At 47.5% G+C, this 23910-nt stretch overlaps 1 protein-coding gene across 1 annotated transcript in view; it reads right to left on the minus strand.

Moving 5' to 3' along the window:
- The window catches only part of LOC137858486 (uncharacterized), a 116482-nt gene that overhangs the window by 71123 nt on the left and 21449 nt on the right, over positions 1 to 23910 (minus strand). Inside the window, exons 4-8 of the mRNA XM_068686325.1 lie at positions 11404 to 15348; positions 9526 to 9593; positions 7906 to 7980; positions 7626 to 7752; positions 4257 to 4429 (exon numbers count right to left, since the gene is read on the minus strand). The gene's annotated coding sequence lies outside the window, so the exon portion shown is untranslated. The remainder of the gene's footprint in view (positions 1 to 4256; positions 4430 to 7625; positions 7753 to 7905; positions 7981 to 9525; positions 9594 to 11403; positions 15349 to 23910) is intronic.

Below are 23910 nucleotides of genomic sequence, written 5' to 3' on the forward strand. Positions count from 1 at the left end.
TGCCAGAAACAACTTCCCAGCAGCAAGACAGGACAGGGAAAAAGGATCTAGCAGTGGTGGTAACTCCCCTTCTGCCTCCCTCTCTCCTTCCTCCTGCTCACATCTACACAAATCCACCCGGAGGTGAGCATCTGACCAAAGTCTTGTCAGTTTTACCCAGTGATAACCCTACTGACTTCAGTGGCATTGTTTCAGCCTCACCTACGTCACCCAACAGTCACATAAGCCCCTGTTTTAGGAGCCTTATAAATTTCTAGCTAATGTGGAATATGACAGGGTTAAGTGCTCTTACTGCTGCAGGATTTATTGTGGGCCCTGCGAGCTCAACCTAATCCAGGAAAAGGCTTAATCACTAAGTTATCTTCCATGCTGCTGGCACCCATTGGGCTACGTCTGCATCCACACATGGCTTCATAAAGCATTAGTCAGTAGAAAGACACATTTTTTTTCAGTGTATTAGCTTTTATGGAAAATAACTTCTCAGCTGTTTGCCATTTTACCATTCCGGTATCAAGCGACGGAGTCTTATCATTAAACATCTCCTCAGGCCTTATCACTCTCACATTCCCACATCAGCTGCCTTTTTTAATGAGCTGCAGGGAACCATCGAAGCCTCACTGCAAGAAGGATCTCGTCCTCAGCCATTCATTGTTCTTCCCAAGCATCAAAGTCCTTTGGCTAAAAGATCTGCTTCTCCCTGCACCACAGGCTGATCCACAGGGGAATACTCTTCTCTTCTTGCTCTTCTCCTGCCCTCCCATTTAATTTAGCTGTACTATTAATGGTGCTAGACCAATTATTTTGCTAATCAGGGATCTGATCTAGGAGCTCCGCTTGCTTAAGCAAAGCTACAAAGCCATAGCTGTGGCTCTGCCAGCTCTCACCGGCTCACTTGGTCAAGCCTCAGCTCTTCCTGGATGGGAGTTTTCCAAGAAAAATCCTGCGAGGAGCCAGCCCTCCAGCAGTGTTCATGGGCACCGTGCTGTCAGAGGAGCCGTATTTCAGATGTGGCCGTAGCCAGGCATGAGCTCAGGACTGACTCAAAGGGAAGAATACCACCCCCTGAATCACCTTCCTGCAAACCTTGAGGTTTCCTGGCTGGACATCAGAAGAGATGGCTGCTCCTTCAGACATTTCTGTTTGCCCTGGGTAATTTTCCACTGTGCCAGACTTCCTCAGATTTTTCTCATTGCAGCAAGACAGGCAGGGACCCCACTTTTGGGTTAGGAGATGCCGAAGGTCCTGGGTCCCCTCAAAGCACCCCCAGGCCAAGTCTCATGTGGGAGCTCAGTCCCCATGGCTGAATTTCTCTAGAGCTTCTCCAAGAGGAAGAGGCAAAAAGAGAGGAAAAAAAAATGAAAATGCAGAGCAAAAGGGACCAAAGCCTCCATTCCCAACAGCTTGCTTCCTCCAGAGCCTGTGCCTGGCTTTCATCAGAAGGTTCTTGTGCAGGAATAGCTCAGGTGGTAGGAGACTGCAGTGGTTGCTAGTAGCTCTTTCACTTCTGAGATACAGGAAAACATCTTCCTGACAAATTGAGGAGCCTGAGGGCTGGAAATGCACCTCCTACACGTACCTACATGGGCCCAACGGGCAGCAGCTGTACCCTCTGGTTCTTCGTGAAGGCTTCTTTTGCAGCATCTTTCCGCTACAGCTTAATAAAACATCTCCCCACATCAAAAAGCAACCGAGATACCCCAAACCTGATGGAATCGGGTCATTGGCAACCTGCTGCAGCTGACCCTGCCCAAGGAGGGAGGGAGGACTGGAGAGGGAATCCAAGCAGGCTTGCTGCCCCTAGGAAATGGGCAGTTTGTAGGAATACAGCAGGACAGGGTTTAGGAGGAGGAAAACAGAAACTGGATGGGAAAGCCCCTTAGTAGAAAAGTTCCCAGCCCTGATAAGGACTCCAGAGACAAACAGCTGTAGTGGTTTCAGTGTTTGCCTGTCCCAGGTGCCTGCTGCTGGAAAGCATTATTCCAGTAAGGGAAAAAGTAACAGTGCAAATAGAGGCAGGGGAATGACAAAAGGCGATTGTCTGAAGGCTAGCAAAGGGGGCGCGTTTCGTGTTTTGGAGAGCTAGGCTTCCTGAGATAACTCCTCTGCTGATTTTAGAAGCAGATCCTTTCCCTAAATATTTTGTTAAGGAAGGCGTGCCTTCAAATATGCCCTTAGTCAGCTTAAAAAAAATAATAATAAAACATGTACTAGCAAACCTATCACAGTTCTCAGGCTGTCTAAAAATCAATTTTAGAAGGGAATCAAAATATACTGGTGTGGCTTTAACGAAAGAGATCACCATCCTGGTCCCCACGCCAACATCTGGTAAGGTAAATCCGGTCTACTGGCCACCTGGACCGATCCCATACTAAGCCTAGATCAAACTGATTTGCATTTTCATCCTATTTCTTGCTGCATGTACTTACTACTACAGATACTTCCATCCCCCAGGCCAGCGAGCTCTGCTCCAACTTCTCCGTGGGTGGGCAGCGCCTTGCCTTTCTACCCAAACCACCACTGACAAGCCCAACACCCTGAGGCTGACCTGGGACAGATTTTTCGAGCACATTCTTGAAGTGAACTCTGCTGTAAATGCTTGTCCCTAAATCTCGCTACCCTCAGTGCTTCCAAGCATCACCGCGCCGAAAAGGAAAATAGATCCTCCTCCTGCTTCTTACTGCTTGCACAAAGCACAGGCACGGTGCTTTCTGCACAGAAAAAATGGGCCGGGGAAAGGTCACCGAATATTTTGCACATCCCAGAGCAGCCGCTTACGCAGAAGGGCTTCCTTCCTCCTCCTCCTTCTCCTCTGCGGGCGTGCTGCAGGGCATGTGGCTGCTCTGGGGGAAAGGGCACGGCTCCAGCACTCTCCCCAGGCTGGTGGCACCCCCGTGTCTGGGCCTTTCGCTCTGCTGGTGACATGGCTGTCCCCTGAGGTCAAGGCCAACCAAGCTTGCCTCGCTTTACTGACTGTGCTCCTTACCCCCCAACCCCTGCCCTGGGTCATCAGCAGCAAAAAGGGAAGTGAAATACTCAAGTGCAGCTCCAGCTTCTGAATTTTGGGGGATTTTGGTTGAACGCCTACAAAATTCAGGATGTGCTGAAGCCAAGAGACCTGTGCCAGTTGTCCTCAGGAGGCGCTGGGCCAGGCGGCCCCATCCTGCTCCCACACAGCCTCTGTTTGCAAGCTTTGCACCCAAAGCCTCAAAGGAGGATGAGGAGGGCATCCCTCCCTACCCCAACTGTCCCTGCAGGGCCTTCTGTTTCTTTTGCAAAGGCACCAAAACAATGTTAGGCTACTGTGCTACAAGTCAGAGCACCTCGTTTTGGCCAAGCCCCAGCTTTTCAGGAGCTCCCTTCTTCTTCTTTTGGCTGACTGGACTCTGCAGTGACCCGTGTCTCTGTCTGGAGGAACAAGGAGGAGGTTTTGGGGGAACACAGGCAGATAGGGAGATACAGCCAATAATATCTGTAAAGTCACAAGTGCTGTACTGCTGACATATAATCATCCTTGTCCATGGGCTATAAAGAAATAAATTCTGCATTTTTTTCCCCCTAAGAGCATGCCACTGAAATCTCCCCTTCTTTTTCTTTCATCAGCTCCTGCATCTCTTAAACAAACCATTTGATGAAGACACAAAAACACAAATCCATCACTCTGCCATAACTAGCTGCTGCTTACAGAAATACATAAGAATAAAAGAAAACCTCACAGAAAAATGAAAGCTTTCCACAAAGCCCCCTTTACTTTTGTTCGGCGCAAACTCATTTCAGCTTGATTTATGGCCCACTGGAATTTAAAGCTTCGGAGGAGATTAATGGGCTGCTTTGGGGTTACGTCACCCACATGGACTGTCAGGACAAGCCTGCTCTGAAATCACAAAGGAAAGCTGGGTCCTGATCCCCTACTCAAATACGGGTAAACTGCTGTTCCTCAGTGACTCGATTGGATAACACAACAGAGAGGCTTCGTGAGAAATACAGGTAGGATTTGCCCTGCATGAGCACGGCGAGCTGCAGCAAGGTTTTACGCTGCAGGATCCGGCCGTGTATTCTGAAACGCATCAGACGTGACTCATTCTTTGAGCCACGCTTGGATTGGCTATGAGAACACTTTTTTCCCATTTGGAACTGTATCTTTTTGAGGATTTGAGCGCTACGCCGACCCTTTTTAGTAGGCTTAGGCTGCGAGTCAACAGTGACAGGGGGTAGGGTGTAAGGGGAGGACTTTTGGTCGCAGAAAGTCTGCCACTTACCCTGCTGCTGTGACCAGAAGTCCCAGTTTTGAGAGGAGAAGCACTTGCTGGTGCCAGGCGCTTGGTTCTGGTGGAGAGGCACCTCCGGGCACCTTGGACTCCGGATCCCAAAGTTTGAGCCTTGCAGACAAAGCCAGCCAGCTGTCATTCAAGTGAAGCAGCGTGCTTGATTGCTGTGGTGAAAAAACAAAAGGTTTATTCCCCCATCACTCTCCCAAAAGGAAGGCCAACGTTGTCCAGCACTGCAGCCACCCCTACAAGCACGTAAGAGACTGCGGAAGCCAGCTTGCAATTTAGGAGCTGCCGAGACCCCAAGCAGCACCTGAGGGTCCCTGTGCCTCCCCAGCAGGGCTGGGGGAACATCTCCCCATCTCCCTGACGTCCTCCCTGCAGTTGGACTTGGCTCAGCCTCCACACGATCCCAGTCCCTGGGGGTTATCCAGTTTAGAAAGCAAATTTCTTTACAATGAAACGTATTTGGCAGCCCTGCTGCACATGAAGTTCATCTTCGGGGCAAAGAAAAAAAAAAGAAAACAACACCTCCAAGCCCTGCTAAGCAGTTGCTGTGTAATTTATGTCAAATTACTGGTTGCTAGGAGGAACAGATCCAGATTTGCCCACGTTTACTACAGAAAAGGGATTATAGATCTTTCCCTGGGCACATCAGGAGCATTAGCAGTGCTTCTACTCATTCTGCCAAGGCTCTGAGAAAAGACCCTTGGGGGCCTTCGTCCATCGAGGTTTTCTTTCTTTAACTGTCTTGCTTAAAGAAAAGGGAGAATATCAGCTGACTGTACGCGGAGGTCTTGGAGGACCCATAAAATCAGAGTATTTGAGGCAGTAAACATCTCAGATTTTTAAATCTCCGGAGGGGAAGGTGTGAGGAAGTGCAATAAAATCAGAAAAGTAAATATTTCTTAAAGGTACAAAGCAAGCAGGAGGGGAAAGAAGAAAAAGACAACAAGGAAATTAAAACAGACTTTAAAATATATGGTCCCCTAAAAAAAATATTACATTAACTTTTTTGGGGGGGATTCTGGTGACCCAGTTACACTTCCTATTCTATCAGAGAGCTCCCATTGAAGCAGGAGTCAGGGTTAATCAGGAATTAGTGGCACTGCCACTTTCTTCACAACTCCACATCCACAGGAGCACTCCTGCCTCACTCCAGCTTTGATCTGAAGGAATTACGGGATCCTACCAAATAAGCAGGAGCCAGAAATCAGCACAAACCTGTCCACACAGAAGCAGCAAACATCCATTTTTCCAAAAGCCCAGCTCCCCAAAATGATGAATCTTGGTGCCACATGAGCCGCTACCGTGTGTTCTTGCTGAAGGCAAGTCCCTAAGAGCAGGTGAAGACAGACAAACGTGCAGGGAAGGCTACCAGAAAAAGCTGTGTGGCTACCTGCTACAGCACGCAGCGAGCTATGTGCCCGCACTCCGGTCACATCAGCTCCTCATGTAGATACAGGAATTATTTCCTGCCAAATATCGCATGACACAAATTTAATATCCAGCACAGACGTACTGATTTGATCAACAAGGCTGTGTGCAGACGGTCAGATGAAGCTCTGGAATTTCTGGCCACTCGTACTTTGGTCTAGAAAAACGCAGCTGATGCTGCAGCATCTTTAAACCAAAACCACTGCTGAGATGAATGGAGCTACGCTGCTCTGGTGGGATTTCTGGTCTCTGATATTCTTAAAAAGCAAGCTTTAGGAGCTGTGTTCTCAAAGAAAGCAGGCGTCTTCGTTGTACCGGGTAACTGCACCTCAGTGAAATGCAGTTCAGAAGTCCCATGGAGAAACAATCACTTTTCTACCCTCTGTATGCAGAGACCCTGCTTGCAAGCACTTCTCTTCAGCAGAGTATCATTACAAATCACACCGCCTTTTTCCAGCAACTTGCACGTTTTTATCCTTGCAATTACTGCAAGTTCTCTACTGCGAATAAAAACCCAATTAGGAAAGCTTCTTGAAGGCTTACCGCCTGCTCCTTGATGACTATTTCAACACGCATGCATGTGGCTGATTACGTTAGGCGTGTGTACTGTTTGCAGTGCATTTCATGGTAACCAAGTGAATTTTGGGGCGTGAATCACCAACACAAGTTTTGTTATGGGTCAGCAAACGAAGGGAAGGGAAAACCCAACCTAAACACACAGGTAATCCACCTCCAGCTGTTCTGTTCCTATGACCACCGCCCCAAAGGCACGCTGCAATTCCTTCGGGATTGCCAGGGACGTCATCTCTTCCCAGGTTTCCTTAGAGACTGGATGAATCAGCCTGGGGGAAAGCAGCTGGAGCCAATGAAGATGCCAGGGGGGTAGCCTGGCCTCCTGGCCTGAGACTTGTAGAACAGGGCTCTGCTTTCTCCGGTTACTTCAACCCCAGGGATGCCTGTTCTAGCGAGGAATGCAACTCCATCGTGCTACAACTGCAGGGCTCTCGAGGGTTTCAGCTGTTTCCCCCTTTGCCCATGTTTTTCTCATCCTCTGGTATCTGCTGTTACGCGAGTGGCTCTGTCAGTCCTGTCCCCCAGCTTCATTCACATACAGTCTTAGCTCCTCGATTAATTAATTCACTTCCCCTGTCCCTGTGCCATACAGGATTATTAATCTCCCGGCGAGGAGCTTGGGGACCAAAGATTACAGGCATCATTTACAACCCACTGGACCAAAGGCAAGTTCTCTGCGAGCTGGACCAGGACCAGGAGCTATGCAGCAGAGATGAAACTTTATTCCCAGCCCGGCCTTTTTGTCTTCAGCACATCTCCCCTCTGGCTGCAAATTTGGGGTTACTTATATGATAAAAGGTGGTCCTGCTCAGCTCCTCTCCTTTCTGAATTGGGAAGAGATGCTCTGGGTGGTGAAAAATGCCCTGGACAACGAATGAGAACAGACATGGCCACCCTTGATTACATACTCATCCAAAAGCTGCACAATTCCTGAACCTGAGGGCTTTTTTTGTAAATGCCATCTAAGTTAATTCCTCAGCAGGTTCGTTTTGTTCAGAAAGCAAAGGAACAATATCACAGGCTGGTCAGCATGTGCAACAAAATACAGTTAAAAAAGACCAGAAGCACACATGCCCTTAAAAGCCATAGCATAGCTGTTAGATACATTTGATGTAGCTTGAGTTAGATGTGGCCAGAGAAGCATTTGAGGTTGTCTCAGACTGATTTTCTGCCTAATTTTCTATGTTACCTTTATCTCTTTATCTATCTAATTATGTTGATGTAATCTACTGACTTTGTGGTTGCAGTTAATAAAAAAGGCAAAACTCTAAGCCTTGAAGCCACTACAACTTCACTGCAGAGGTTGCTGCTGGATATTTCGCACGTTAATGTGTAACAGGCTTCACTCACAAGCCTCAGCACGTCCTGCAGTGTAACGGGGCTGGATCCAGATCTGGTGTAACTCGGTGAGGCTCCATTTGAGCAGGACGGAGCTCAGCCTTCCCGCGTGTCTGCTTCTGGGGAAAGCCTTCAAAATCTACAGCAGAGCGAAAAAAAAAAAAAAAAAAAAGAGAGAAGTTCCCTCCCACTCCTTCCAATTTCAAGGAGTTGCATTTTTTCATTCATAAGCACCGGAGCTATTAATAAAATCGCTGAATGGGCCCGGTTAGCCCCCACAAGTGACACATACCTTACGCTTTGCAAGCCAGCATGACAACAGTCAAAACAGAAATCAGCCTCTCGGTACATCAGCACGCAACGCCGTCTGCAGTTTCCCCAAAAATAAAAAAAAATAATGAACAAAACTCAGACGACGTCCTATCAGTTGCAGACAGATGAGTCACTGGTTTGAGACGAGCAGACCTAAAGTCACCTCCAGCCTGCACAACTCTCCCGTCCTCGCTTTTCCTCTCCATCCCCAGGCTTTGTGCCAGCACGTCGTAGCCAAGCATCTCTTTGGAGGGCTCTGTGCCCTCAGCAGGGCCAGCCCACTAATGCAAACACCTTCCCCTCTCTTCCCCCAGCCTCTCTGGTAAGAAACCTGCTGGAGACCCAGCTGCCAAGCCCTGGAGCATCTCTAATTGAGATTTTTGAAAACCCACTGGGTTTCAAAAAAGAAATCATCTTCTAAAACATCCCCCGACATTTCCTGCCGCTGCCACTTCTGCTTTTGCTCATTGCCCCATCCCTAAGCCAGACCTGCCAGAGATTCCTGGCCCTAACCCTGGAAACAGCCTCCTATTAACACCACCGTTAATTATTTTTTGCTCGCCAAACTACCCCCAGGCTGGGAGTTTCTAATAAGAAAGCAGGGCTTCCTAAAGCAGTTCAGCTCCATGGGATGAAGCGGCCCAGAACAATTTCCTTTCCTGTAAAATGTTTCACTTTCTAGGAGCTTTTGGTAGCTTTTTGCCATTGTGTGAGCGGGGCGGGGAAGGCTTCCCAGCCATCCCGGGGATACTCAGCAGCAGAAATCGGGGTAAAATATGAAGGAGTTGGGCACAGCACCTCCTGCATGCACAGTCACAGCACCCCCTTTGCCATGGTTAATGTCCAGAAAGGAAGAAATGAGAGAAACGAGAAATTGGGAGCTACCGTGGTCATCTCTGCTCAGCTTTAATAGCACCTGAAGAAAAGCAGGGTATAGGAAGCGAGGCGGGGAATGCTGATAGCATAAAGTTAAGCGTGGATGCGAGCACTTTATTAAGCACCGCGTGCCAAATGCTCCGGTACTGGTGGAGCTTTGCCAAGCAGGAATTTGGCTCTGCGCGCGCTTTTGTCCATTTCTCAGGTTTCTTTAAGCTTCTTCCAGCACTCGTTTCAAGATACCCTACTCAGGTCTGAGATAGTGATGCCTCTGTTAAATATTTATGAAGCGAGACCATTAGAGTCTCAAGAAACTCACGTGCTGGTCCCAATCCAGCAGAACACTTAGGAAAAGTTTAGCTGTTGAGGGAAGTGGTATTTCAACCGATTCCCACTTCACTTAGCCCAGCCCTTGCCAAGGAGGGTCCCAGACCCCATGTGGCCATCCCCAGGGGGAGAACCCCCATAGCTGATGCCACTTTTGAACTCTTTTTGGTCTTCCCAACTCATCTCTGATGTTCTGCTGGAGTTAAGGGTCGATGCTGAATGTACGAAGCCACTCAGATCCCTTAATATGCTTTTTAAGCCAAAACCTTTGGATTTCCCCTCTTTTTTTTTTTTTCCCTCCCAGCCAATAAGTAAGGTCACCACATTTTGCTACAAGCCAGGTGTGATTCTCAGTGTGGTTTTCAACAGCAAATTTCAAGAAGCTGTAGAAACTCACCAAGACCAGAAGGGCCGTTGTGGAGCAGGAGGATCAGTCACACGAGGGCCGGTGGCTCGGAGCGTTTCCTGCAGTTAATAGCGTGCACTTGTGGATAATTTGATATTTGTCAATGGGACGTTTTAATATTGATTTGTAATTTAATAATTGATTTGTAAATCAACTTTTCACAAGCTAACAGCTAAAACAACCACGGGGGAGGGAGAGGGATGATGTATCGGGTTTGACTCACCTTGAGGAGACCAAGGCAGGTGCTGCAAAGGTGCTCAAGTCTCAAGATAATCAAGATAAGCCGAGGGGTAAAAAAGTGTGGCCTGGGGTAAAATAAGCACTGAAGTGTCTGTCTGACTGTCCAGCCCACAGACACACGAAGCCCTGGTTTGTCCCGAGTGGGACAAACGGTCCAAGGCCTCGCTAGCAGCTCGGGCTGGGCAGACCTCAAACCACTGCTCAGCAGGATTTGCTGCTCGGGATCCAGCTCAGCAGCAAACCCTGCCTGGCTCCTTCCAGCAAAGCATCCGTACATCCAGCTGGACGCCTGCCCGGACCGCAGAGGTGTTCAAACAGCACTGCTGGAGAAGTGAGCACCCCAGAAGTCTCCAGTCACCTTTTTAAATGTTTTTCTAAGGCTGGAGTCTCCCAAAACCTTTAATAAAAAAAATCTCTCTGCACCCAGCCATTAAAAAGAGGCAACAGCAGGTCCCTTGCTAGCTGCAGTAACTGCACAGCTTGTTTGTAAAAACGTTCCCCTGCCAATGGAAACAAGTTTTAATATATATTTTTTAAGAGGCTGCTTTTTAATAACCGCTTTATAAAGCAAGCTGGGAATAAATACCCATTAAAATCAGATCTAGAACTCAATATTAAAGGAAAAAAACAAACACAACGGGTTGAACGTGGCACACTGTCCCCACTGTGTTCCCACACTGCCAGCTGCGATCCTTTCGGCAGTTCCCCGGCCACATCAGCTGCAACTCTGTGCCATATCCCTTAGTTTTAGCCAGCCCCTTTGTTTCTTATTTTATCCTGAAGGAAGCGTAACATGAAACAGCCCTTGTGAGAGAGCAGGTAGCATCCATCACAGCACGTCAGGCAGAACAGACTGCAGCAAAACTGCACCGAAAAAAATAAAACCAAGTCACATTTTTGCACTCATCAAGCACATCTCCAGGAGTGAGTGCTGAAACACAGCTTGCACTTGAGAACTTCTCCACCAAATAAAAACGCCTGGGTCTGGACAGAAACAAAGAGCAGACCTACTTGCCACATGAGCAGCTTCCCCAGATGGCTTCGGGCTCACGTCCCTTGGGACACGAGCCTGAACGGGAGGCACGATGAAGCCAAAGGGACATCTGTCCCTCCGGTTAAACTGCATAAACCTATTTTGCCGATATAAAAACAAACAGGATTTTTAAATTATTCCTGTGCTGAAAGCATTTAAAGCAGACATTGTTTTTTCAAGCCTTCCCAACGTTTTTTTAAGACGGCTCCCCAAATTTTTAACGCAAATATCAGGAGTACATTCTGACCACCAGAAGACGAAAATATTTTGATAAATAATTTTGCTGGAACTTTTATAACTTTAAAAGAAAAAAAAAAAAGGTCTCGTAAAATATACTTTCACAGAGGCAGCTTTTTGTGGAAAAATTTTGTTGTAAAAAAAAGCCCATTGATTTTTCACGCCGTTTTTTGGACTGCTGCTAGGGGATGAAAGCCGCTCCTATTTATTTATAAACAGGTGCACGCACGTACGAGCAGCTTCACCCCTTCCTCCTGCTCCATGCAGCCTCGTCTGGCTGCATCTCAAGGCCAGCTGGGTTTTAGGAGGCCGTAGCAAAGCAGGAGTTGTGTTTGCTGACAAAACCAGCATGGACATACCTGGAGGTTCCTGCTGGGAGTCGGTAGATGAGATGCTACAGCGGTGATCGAAGCAGGGGGGCTGCAATTCCCCGGGGAGCACAGCTCGGGGTGGGGGCTGCAGTGCCCTCCCGGTGCACCTGGGGCTGCGGGAGGAGTCACGGCCCCTTTGAAGCCGGATTACAGCTGTGCAAATAATTACGCTTCGCTTCGCTGGCTGAACTTGAAAACACGGGATTTTGTTTCAGATCCATCCAAAAGGTGTAAAATTTGAGAAGGCCAAAACCCAGAACTCATCCGCTCCCCATCTGGGGTCGAAGACGAAGCTGCATTCAGCCCCCAGAAGATAAAATGTTATTTTAAATGCATATTTTTAGGCCACAAGGTCACCAAAAACTAGATGGGAGAGACGGTCCTCCAGATCTCGTGCCTCTTCGGCCATGACCTGCATTCAGCAAATGGGTTACACATTTACAGGTGTGCTAAGGAACACAAAAACCATACAGTCCTTGAAGTGGTCCTGCTGGAATTAGACAGCAGATCCCCTTTTGGAGAAGGGAATGGGCCAATTCAGAGCTAGAGGCCAGGAACTGCTGGTTTCAGTGGCTCCTGCCCTTTTTTGCCTGCGACATAAGAGCTGGGTACCTGCCTCTTGCTGCTCACGCCCCAGCCATGCAGAACAAAGTTTGCTCCTCACATCTTTACTACCAGGATTATCTCCAGCCCACGTGGCTGAGGTCTTGTGGCAGGATTGGGGTGATATGGGGCAGGTGGAAGATGAGAACTAGCAGAGGCACCTGTGCAAACATCACCTCGCATCCCCTGGTACCACTGTCATGGGCTGATGGGGCACAGCTCAGGCTGTTATCCCAGCCAGCAGCCCGCATATACGTCTCCTTAAAATAGGCTGCACATAAAGCGAACCTGGCATGCTTTGGCATATAAAGCTGCACTTAATGAAGAAGTGGTTTAAAAAAAGCCTGACTGTTGCCAAGAATATTTCACCAAATCAGGAGAGGCGCTGGGCCAAGCTCTTTGCTGTGCCAGACGTGTTCACGCTAGGCTCCTTTTTGGATGACTCAACGGCACAAACGCACTCCAGCCCCAGGCTCAGCGCAGAGGGTGGAGGAAACACAGTCTGCTCCACCACCAGGACACAGGCACTGGGAGCCTGTGCCCGGCTTTTGTGGCCTTGGATGGGGACCTGGCTGTGTTGGCATTCCCAGCACATGCTTCTCTTCCTTACCAACATCTCTGTGCTGCTTTTGAAGCCCAGGAGATCTTCCCCAAACCTCTCTCCATCATCTCCTCAGCTGTGAGCCTGGTGACCTGAAGTCCAACCTCTCCCATATGTTTTCTGGTTCGTTTTCTGTTTCCTGGTGCAGAACGGCCCCCAGAATCACATCCCATGTTTTTTGGCCCTGCAGACCTAGCTCCAACAGTGAGAACGAGACCATTTAATTGCTTATCTTTCACTCATTTCAATCAAAGCTTTGCTATTATATTGGAAACCACTTTTCCCTTTGCTGTTCAACCAGATTTATAACAGGCTTCAGCCACCTGGTATTTCTGTCTTGCACGTACAACAGAACGGAGAGGGACATAATAGAAGTCCGTAATAAAAGCCTTAGGGGCAGGGCTGTTTGGAAATGGGTGATTTAAGGTCTAGGCCAGCCGTCCAGCTCCTGAACTGCAGCTGAGGATTGAACAGAAATGGCCTTGCACTCAGCAGCTGAAACAAGACACGGGGAAAGGCCCCAGGGCAGAGGTGATGGATGGGAGAAGCAGCAGGCACAAGGCACAGCACCTCGCTCTGCCTCTGCTCTGCTGTGTTTGGACACCAGCTGCACCTAACCTAACTCAGGCTGGAAGAGGTTCCCCATCCCCAGCCACCATGCCAAGGGTAAGAAACAACCAGGTTGCAATATAAACTGAAGGGCCAGGTCCTCTCTTGGGGCACACAAGTCCATGCCAGCTCCAACACAACATGTAGCAGTGAGTCCAGCTGCTTGAGCATCCTTCAGGCAGGAGTTATCCCCGTTGGCAGTGCCAGCAGGAGCTCCGAGGATGAATCCTGCTCTGCTGAAGAGGTGCGAGGCTCATTTTGCATGCAGTAGATTTCCAGTCCGCCTGAGTGTTACGGGATGGCCCCGCCACCACCACGGTGTGCAGCTGGAGCGTGCTGCCCTCCTTGAACCGACAGGCCGGTCAACGTTACACAGCAACACACACCAAAAATGTAAATGTGCCTGTGGTTCTTGGAAGCCTAATAAAGTTCAGCTTCCTAATAGCATAACACAAACAAACAGCAGATTATTCAGTGCATCATCCGTGGCATTTATTAACATTAGCTCACCCGTACTCATTGGCTGCTTTTCTGAGTAGCCATCAGCAGAGATTTATTTCCTTCCAAAATGATTTCTCCCCTGATCAGTCAGAAGGGACCTATGTGAAAGTCATCTTCTGGAAAAATACAGTAAAAAAAATCATCTATCCCTAAATTGCTCCTTTTCAACACAGCCTGAATTACAGTAGCTTTTAACAGCGGAGCAGAATAGCCCAACATACAAGGCTTCCTTTCTGTCGCAGGAGAGCCTGAGACAGAGAGTTAGAGCTCCGTGTTTACATCCTCTTGGAGCCGGATGGCTGGTTTTCTTCTCTCACCAAATATGTGTGTCTGGCCCGCCTCCAGTGCCCCAGCGGTGCTGCCGCCATACTTTGCTGTCTCCCAAAAAAACTAAAATAAATAAATAAAGGTTGTTTTTCCTAATGTATTTCACCACTCAGTCACTACTCAGCCTGCGAGGAGGCAGGAGCTGCAGATGCCAGCATCGTTCCCTCTGCTGACGGGTCGTAACACCTTCAGCAGGGAAACTGCTGCGGATCAACCTGCTGCTAAACAGGGCGAAAGGTGTCACCTTCTCCCTAAATCCCTTAAATCCTGCTCCTCTCCGGGCTCAGAACGTTGCTGGTGAAGGACTCGAGCAAAGGGCTTCCCGTTGGCATCAGTATGAGCTGAAACAGCAACGAACGTAAGCTTCCCTTGCCTCTACCAAGAGGTGTGAGCTTCTGTACATGGAATTTTGCACTTCTCGATCCAAGCTCATCAGCCCTGCTCTCTATTTCTGGAAGCTTTCAGAAACATTCCAGGGAGTGCCCTTCCTGGGCTTGCGTTCCTGTAAGGCACCTTTACATCCAGCTGCTCGAGAGACGAGGACAACAAATAAACAGAACTGTAATGTTGGGGAGCTTCAGCACGTCAATCACGCTAAGTGGCTCAGACAGAAGGCTATAATCACAATTATGATAGACTTCCCCCAACCCAGAGATGGCAGCCCTGATTTTTATGAGGTTGCCTGAGCTGTTTGCAAGGGACGTGGCCTTGTTAAGCCAGGAAATCCGCCAGCACACGGCTGGGTTCATGCTCAGTCAAAGCGCCGTGTCCATGTCATGTATTTTCGCAGGGCCTGCGAGCGTGTCCTAAGCCTGGTGAAGCAGAAAAAGGCGTCTTTCCAAGGACTTCATGGATTTTGAGTTCGGCTTTAAACACATGCAAAAGCTACTGCCATTAGTGTTGCTCTTGGAACATCTCTTTTCCTTAACATCAATCACAGGGAAACAGTTATTTGGCCACGCCACCTGCAGCTCTCTACCAGACTTCATCGCTGCCTTCCTGACACTTTCCTGTTAAATCAGTGGCGATAATGTGACTATAATTCAGATGTCACAATCGTCCAAAGCTTAATCAACACCTTTCACAGAGCAACAGTCCCATCAGAGACCCAAAATCAAGAGGGACTTCATTTTACACACCCATGTGAGTTGGGGCTGGTCTCCAAAGCAGCGATCCGTGCAGAGCAGTATCCATTTCCATTAGTCACAACCACACTGAAGTTACGGCTAACGCAGCATCTTGGTAAGGAATCCCCTACGTCCTTTCCCCCACATCCCCAAGGATGAATCACTCTGTAAAATGAGACAAGCAGGGCAAGCACAGGAACACTTTTTCTGAAGATACACCAAAAGGTCATCTATACAGGTGCAACTGATTTGTGTGTGTTAATCAGAGACATTTGCTTGTCACAGGCTGCCCATTTCACCTGCCTGTAACATAAAAGCCTGGTAAGCTTCATGGGAAGGGCGGGCATCCCTGTGAGTCTCAAAATTAGTATTTACACAAAGCGAGGCTACTTCAAATAGTGAGTTATGGAAGTTATCAATAATAAATTTAATATTATCAAATCGCCAAAGCAAAAGTCAGTCTGCATCTCCGGCAAAGAACGGAGGAGAAGCCAAAAGCATTTTGCTTCCCACTGACAGCAGCCCTAGAAGAAAGCCCAGACCCTTCAGTTTGGCCTCCTGTTTCCCTCGAGCTAAAGGGCAGAAGCTGAGCATTCAGCAGGCACTTGAAAGAAGTAACTGAAAGGTAACTTCTAAGGAAGGAAAGGACATGAAAAATGGATGATGGAAGTAAAGATGGGGAAAGACACACTTCTAATGGCAGCAGAGCACCAGAAGGCAATATATAAGCTAGCAGGGGAGGGTCCTATGATCAGCAAATGTTATTTCTCCACTTACAGAACCATCATCTGTGCAGTGGGAACATCGAGGCAGCCCCAGGTACATCAGCTCATGTCCAAGCTGTTATGAGGACACCCTCATGTTGCACCGTAGTTTCACAAAGACACCCTCAAACTCTGTGCAAGACAGCAGAAGGTCCCAGTCTGTTTGGATCAGCGAGCCACGGCCTCATCCTGCTGTGTTTGGGGAACCTTTGTACCCCTTTATTATGAAACTTTAAATAGAAAATTTAAATAGAAAATGCCAGAACTGATGCAGTCCCATGGAGCTGCAGCTCAGCTTTTCCCAGGGACCAGATAATGTCATTTTCCCCTCAGCAGGACCTCTGGGACCAGCCACTCCCCCATTTTCCTAACAAATGGCCTGGGTTCACAGCTAATTCCCATCACTCCACGAAGCAGCTCAGGATCCTACATACCCCGAGTTCCTGCATGCACATATTTAATTTAAACGAGTGCTAAGTGCCAAGCAGCAGCTGAGTCAAACAACTTTCCCTAGCTACTCAATAGGGACAAAGTGCACACAACTGCACATGTGCTCTGTTAATTGGGACGTCCCAAACGATATGTTGCCTCGATGACTGATTAAAAGGCACCGCAGACCTCTTGGACTCCCAGACCTGCAGGAACAGGGCATCGTCAGCTCCATAGGAGGCATATCTTGAAAGCGTTGCACGTCAGGATATCTTGATAGGCAGGAGGGAATATTTTTGGGCAGGAATCATAATTCTTTCCTGACTGCTAACATCTGTTTGCTAAAGCCTACAGAACTTCCCTGGAGTTTTGAGGTTTAAAAACATTGCTTGAAGATGACATACTAAATATTACGAAAATGTGCTTCGTGATCCACACCCAAAACCCCCCAAAGAACATTTCATATTTTCAGACTTTGGTCAACAAAACTTTTAGACTGTTTTTAGTTCCTTAAATGATGGGTGTTTAATTAAAAGCGAGCCCGTGTACCAGAGCTGAGAGGGAACTAGACAGCCATAAACCCACAAGGACAACTTTGAACTAGACTATGATGGGAAAATACTGGCTATGTCCAGCCCCCCCATCCTACTGAGAACTGGGGCCATTTGTAACCACTCACCGAGCCACCACGTATAGGTAAACAAGCAGGAGACGGACATTTCCCAGCTCAGACACCCTCTAAAGGGCTGCAATGACACGGTATAGTCCTGTAAACTTAGGGGGCTGAGTTCATCTTTCAGGATAGCCATGTCTTACAATCTGATAGCACATTGCTGAGCTTCTGCAGCCATCACTCCTTTTCCCAGACCACTACTTACTGACACTAATCTCCCAGTGTTTTTTCTGCGCTAAATTTACTAACTTTTCTTATTCTTCCCCTGAAATCAATCCTGTCCACAGTTGTGACTTAGGAAGCTTCCCCACAGCCCCTTTATCCCTCACTTGGTTTGGTCACTGAATGTCCCGCTGAGATGGATGAACACAATACTTATTTCTCCTTAACATGCATGAGAGTAAGACATCCAAGCATCCTTTGGGATCTAGCCCTCATTGTCTTTCGAAAAAAATGAAGCCCAGGATAAAAAGGAAAGGCTAGTAGTCCAAATGGTGCCTCACAGGGATTGGTTTAGAATAATTCTGCAAAAGCATAGCCAGGCTTCCAGCCCCAGCCCACTGCAATGGGGACTTTTACCTGTTTTGGAGGACTTGCAGGGATCAGACTGCAGGACCATCCAAGCCCAGTCACCTCCCTCCTCTTGCAGCCAGCTACACAAGGAAGCACGTGAGGACAGGCACTTAGCAACACCTCCCATTATTCTCTCAATTTTTTGGCAACGCATGGCTCAGATTTCTTGAGCCAAAGTCCATGTGCTTATACAGACCTTTTTTTTTTTTTTTTTTTTTTTTTAATAATTCCCAAGATATCTTCTTTCCGGCAATTTCTCTAACGCCTTTTTTTGGATTTCAGTAGTTGCTTGGCAAGTTTTAGCAATGACTTCTGCACTTGACTTCATATGTTATGTGACAAGATACCTCCTCTCACTTGTTTTGAGGGATCTAGCTAACAATTTGGTGCCTCTGCTTTTGGAACTGCAAGAAAATAAACCTTCCCTACTGACCTTTTCCCTGCAGGTCATGGAATTGAAAGACAGTTTCTTCTTGTTCGTCTCTCCCACACAAAGAAATAACACCTACCTCTCGTACAGAGGCCATTCCAGACCATTCATCTATTTTGTCATTCTTTTTTTAAAATTCTTTGCTTTATTTTATATCTCCTTTTATTACACTGTACATTGTAATAAAATAGTAAAACTGTACATTGCCCTAACTTTTATTCTTTTTTTCCCATCCTAGCAATCCTTAATATTTAATCTTTTTCTTCCCCCAGCTGAGTTGCTATTTCCATGTGATCACCTTTTACCCAAGAAGGCTTTCAAAACACCCCCACTCGGTCCCTCCTCAGGCTCAGGAACTGGCAGAGCATCTCAGCAATGTGCTGTGAGCAAACCCAACTTGTCAAGACCAAGATATGAAAACAGCCCTTGCAGTCTGACAGCCCAAAGGACAGAGCGGGACTTGATCCTTTAAGCAGGCAGTGGGCAAACATCAGCTTGGCTGTAACGCGTGTTTATACATATATAATGTATATGTTTATATATATGCATAGAGACATTTTTAATAAAGTCGCTTGGACTTTATTTTTAGGCCAGCAGACAGCCACAGAGGAGAAGGCCCAGGCTTTGGCAGCGATCCAGCCGTGCACATTTTCAGCATCTGGCATGCTAACGAGGCCGGCTCTATTAAAATGAGCTCCTTACCACGCTGCTGTGCCAGCTCCCTGAAAAGGCAGCCAGAGAGCACTTAACGTAGCCCTCTTCGTAAAAAGATGAAAGGCCAGCTGAAATACCTGTTAGAGCATCTCTCTGAGGTCACTTTCAGGATCAGAAACACTTGGAGCTAGCGCATGCGAAGCTGGCGGCGGGGAGTTGCTGAAATTTGTAGGTGGTACAGAGAGAAATCAGAACCAGCCCCTTAATGAAGTCAGCTCACGCTCTGGGATAGCTCAGCGCCATCGCTAGCACTCTGCTGGGTTTCTCTCCTAATGATGTCTCAGCAATCCTCACGCTAGACAGAAGTGGCACAGACTGCCTGGGAAGAGCACCTGGCTAAGTACCGGGCTGAGGTTCTCGTTGAGCTCAGCCCTGCTGTAGGCATGCCCTTCCAGCACTGATCTCTGCAGGTAACTTGCACCCCTCGGTCTCTTCAGGTTTTGACACTCAGGCTCTCTCTACAAATGCAGATTTTTGATTTGCCTGGGGCTTTCTTGCTGTAAAAGAGACCTCATTTCTATTTTACTCCAATTCTTTCTTGACTTTGCCCATTTAAGGCAAAAGATCTCAAGTGGGGAAGATTCTCAGATGCCCTTAAACTCAGATTTCAGTATTGGCTGGGCTAAAAAAAAAAAACTAAAATCACTGTCTAATATGTTCAGAATACAGTAATCACTGCAACAACGGGCAGCGGCATAAAGCCTTAAGTTGGGCTAACGCAGACAGCCAATATAAAACATGGTGTTATGAGTAAATAAACCATTCTGTCACTTTCTGAAACCTCTGAAATCCACCTTATTATTAAGCCCACTAGCAGCTACGGGTTTTTTTTTTTTTTTGCTTATTGTGTTACTATTTTGCCTATAGTATTCATTTAGTGAATGTCAAAACCTATCAGTCCTCTCAATTCACCTCTCAAGCCTGAACATAAAGCCCAAGTATTTTCAGTCTATTTGGAGCCTTTACATTTTGCCCAGCTGTTTAACAGACATTACAAGACATTAATTACAAGTTACAAAGATCAGAAGAGATAAATAGTTTGGGAGGAAAAGACTTTTTGGAATTTAAGTTTTAAAGGAAGAATTTTTTTTTTTTTACCATTTTGACTAGATTCAAAGACACAGGAAAACAAGACTGGGCTCCTTTTCTCTAAGGAAAGAGATAATTCTGACAGCATCTACTCTGCTTGCTGTTGGGACCTTCTTCTGTCCCCCCAGTATTTATGTCCTTTTCCTATCAGGACACTCTGGTCCGATTAAAATCAGAGTCCTCGGCTCTGACAGCCGATGTATAAGTGATGTGGCCAAGCGTGCTCCTATGAAGACCTCTCAGCACACAGCCAGCTTTGTGGTTCTTCATCCCCACTTCTCACCCCCACTAAGTGAAAAAAAATCACGCCACAAACAGCGTAACAGGTAAAAAGGAAAATAAATCCTTTGCCTTGCCTAGGCATGCTCTGAATAAGTGGCCAGCTCCCCTGTCATCTTACCTTGTAAAGCCTGGGGCCTAGGTCACTCAGGTCACCACCTGCCTTTCCTATTCTAGTCTGAAAGTGAAAAATTAAATCCTTCGTAGCCAAACACTGAGCATAGCCCTCTCAGCTCAGAGCTTCTGAAAATACTGGCTCTCTACCTGCCCTCACCATCCTCATCCATGAGAGAAGGCAACACAAAGAGCATCTGGTTCCAGCCACCACAGCACTCCTAAAACAGGAGGGAGCGAAAAGCATCCTGCAAACTGACCGTAGCTACTCAGCTTCAGAGCAGCTCTTTTTCTGTGTGGAATATGCTGAAGGCATTTGCTGTAAGGGATGGTGGTATGCTTCAGCTCAGTGTGTAATTACAGACCTGAGAAAAGGCCTCAGAAAAAGAGGCGGCTTCCGTCTTACAGCCCCAGAGACAAGAGCACGTTTCTCCCACAGAGCTACAGCAAAAGGTTAAGTCAGTTTTACTAATGCCTTCCCAAACTCCATTCCCAATCACTTTGACAGTAACTCACGAACCTTCACCCCAGCACCAAGACAGCCATCAGGCACAATAAATATTAGCTTTTTTAATGAAATCTGAAAACTGGGTCTGTCTAGACAGGAAAGGATGAGTAATCAAGCTCCCCGATCAATCCAGCTGCACAGGTTTGTACGGGTATTTGTTTTAGCCAGCATTTCACTTCTTACTGGCAAGTTCCACCTTACACTGCTGGTCCTATTATTCAGTTTAATTTTCTAACCCCCGGCTTTCGAGGCCCCTAATGAGAGGTCCCTTCACTTCCACTGGTGATGCCTTCCAGCTCCACATGCCTCCCGTTTCTGCTGGGCTAGAGAACAGAGGAAAATCTTTCATAAGTAGTCCGACCCTGCTCTGCTGAGTTACCTAAACACACGCCTCAAGCACAAGGAGTCCTGCTGAAGTCGGTAGGGCAGGCGTATGCAGAAGCCTGTGCACTGAAGGATTTGTGTGACTGCAAGGCTAAGACACAACCACAAATGACACAGAAGCGGTGATCTTGAACTGCCACCTACCAGCAGGAAGATCAGCGGCAGGGAGAGCTGTGGCGGTGGGAGAAGTCACTAATGAGCTCGTCAGATTAAATTGATGGGTCTTGGCTAGAGGGGTGAGTTTAGCCCTACCTTAAATCATCGGTGACCAGAGGTCCCGGGCTGCTGACTGGTGTGTTTTCAGCTGAGACCAGGGCACTATCAAGGCCTTTTCAATTTTACACATCTGTTCATCCTGAAAACTAATTGGTATAGATACAGTACATGTGTTACAACCTAAAAGCCATACTCTAAATGGACAAGGCAAAGGAAAATTGCTTTTGTCAGAGGTAACCACATTAGATCAAGGTCATACAACATAGCTGTGCTCTTAATTCCCCACTAGCTCGGATTTTAAGTCATTAGGGCTTTCAGTGCAACTCCACCACAGCCATTAAAATGTAACAGATTGAACACAAACAGGCAGCCAAGTGCATATAAAAGATGCAATTGCCCTTTGTAGTGAAAAAGAAGTCAAAATGGTTGCTGAAGGCCTTGGGCTAAGCCACTGCAGGCAGGAACCCTCTCCAGCAGGACCCCTGTGCCATGTGTATGTCTGTGGGACCTGTGCACATCGGATCCCCCATCAGCTTACCCTGATCTGTGGCATTAGCTGCTCTTTTGGATGTGGTGAGCTCTCATTTTTCAAAACTCAGAATAAAGGAACATTCTCTGGGGGGAAGGGAAACCTCAGCCTTCAAAACGCTTCAGCAGAAGCTCAGGATATCCTCAGTCACCAGACTTTGATCCTTCCTTTGCTTTCAGATTTGCTTTCCAATATAAAGAAAATCAATCAGCAGAGGTTTCCAGAGGCACCTCAAGCCCCTAGATAACCAGTGGCTTCAGGAATTTGATGCAATTAACTACTGCTCTCAAGGCATACAAGATGCTCAACTTGTTTTGCCTTCAGCTGCTTACAGATCCCCCTATCTCTGCCATCCCTGCTCACAACCCTGAATTTCACCAGGGTGTCCCCACGTGTGGCTGTCTGCCAGCTCCCCGCAGACAGAGGGGGAAGGCGCAGGTCTCAAAGCAGCAGCTCGTGTTCCCCAGTCTGCTGATACACCTGCCCACACCAAAAGGTCTCAACTCCTGAGCGCTCTGGTTCCCAGAAAGGGACTGGCTCAGAGCGGGTGGCCATGCTCAAAAAGCAAAACCAAGGTGATGTTTTTTCATGCAAGTGCATGCGATACATGCCTGCATTACACAAGTATCCCTATGTTATGTAAGATGGTTGGATTTGATGTTCTTAAGGGGCTTTTTCCAATCCAAACGAGATTCTGAGTTCCAGACCTTCCCCTCTATTATTTGTGGAATCAGGCTATCCAGTATCTGCAGATATTTGGACAACATCCCAGTTCCCCAAAGCTTCAGTACAATGGAGCTTTTGTCTGGGAACTCATTACAAAGTTTATTATTAATTGCTCAGACGCGTCAGTCACCCAGCTGAGGTGTAGAGCCTATTCCCAAGGGCAGAGGTGCCTAGTCACCCCTGGAGCCCCTCTCACCACTGAGCTGCCTGTAGGAAGCACGAAAAGCACAAAAGCAAATCCAGATTTGCCCACCTACCTGCCTGGTGGGCTTCAATGTATTATGGGATAGCATCTTGCCCATGCCAACGGTGAAAACCTACAAGTTTGTGCAGAAAGCCAGCAGCCAACAACCCACATTCCGCAGCTTGCTGTTGGAAAAGGACTTTGGCTCTGACAAGCAGGGGAAATGGAAGAGCCCAGCTCTGTCTTTATCTGGGGTTCACTCGTCTCAGTCTGCGGTAGGTTTGAAGCCAGCGAGCCAGTTTGGACAGCAGAGCGCTTGGGTTTGTCAGCTACGGCGGGTTTAGACTGGACTTGAGCAGGATTCGAGATGAGAACAGCTAGGAGAAAGCAAGTGGCCAGATAAAAAGCTTTCTCTGGAGGGGTTCCAGTACTGCCACCTATGCAAACTGAGCCCTGGCACAAAATCTGGAAAAATAGTTGGCTTGGATTTGTCATACGTTTCCTCGGCGCGGTGGGAAGTCTGTAACTATAGCAAGTACTATTATCATCTCCCCTTTAAATAGAGCATCCAGCCCCATTTAGTTTTGTCCACAGTGACAAACAGCAGCTCAAAACGCAGCCTTGGCTAGGGCAGCACCCGGTAGATGTGGAGGACCCCGTGTCACACCACCCACGTGAACGAGCACTGCCAGTCCTGAGCAGCCAGCAGCCCCAAAGCTAACAAAGGTTGGCGCACAGCAACCTACAGACCTCCCCACTGCCAGTGTCTTCCTGGATAAATTCAGCCACATTAAGTCCTTTCACCCACTGAGAAAAACACTTGAGTTGCTGCAATTCCTTCAGACCCATTGCTACATCCAATACAGTTTCCACACATCTCCCCCCCATACCTATATACACATATATATCAATGTGTAGCTTCCTTTAGGGAGACCCTCTTCAAAAAACTTGTTGGCAATACAAGAAAACTTATTCCTTACCCATTCTGAGCAGGAGGTTTGTTTGATAAGCAACTAATCTACGATTTCATCCTTTTTTTTTTTTTTTGGCAGTTCCAGTGTTTTTTCTTGCAATGTACCACCACAGTAAGGGCAGCCTGGTGCCTTGCCCACTGC

Source organism: Anas acuta, chromosome 6, assembly GCF_963932015.1.
Source record: "Anas acuta chromosome 6, bAnaAcu1.1, whole genome shotgun sequence".
Lineage (NCBI taxonomy): Eukaryota > Metazoa > Chordata > Aves > Anseriformes > Anatidae > Anas > Anas acuta.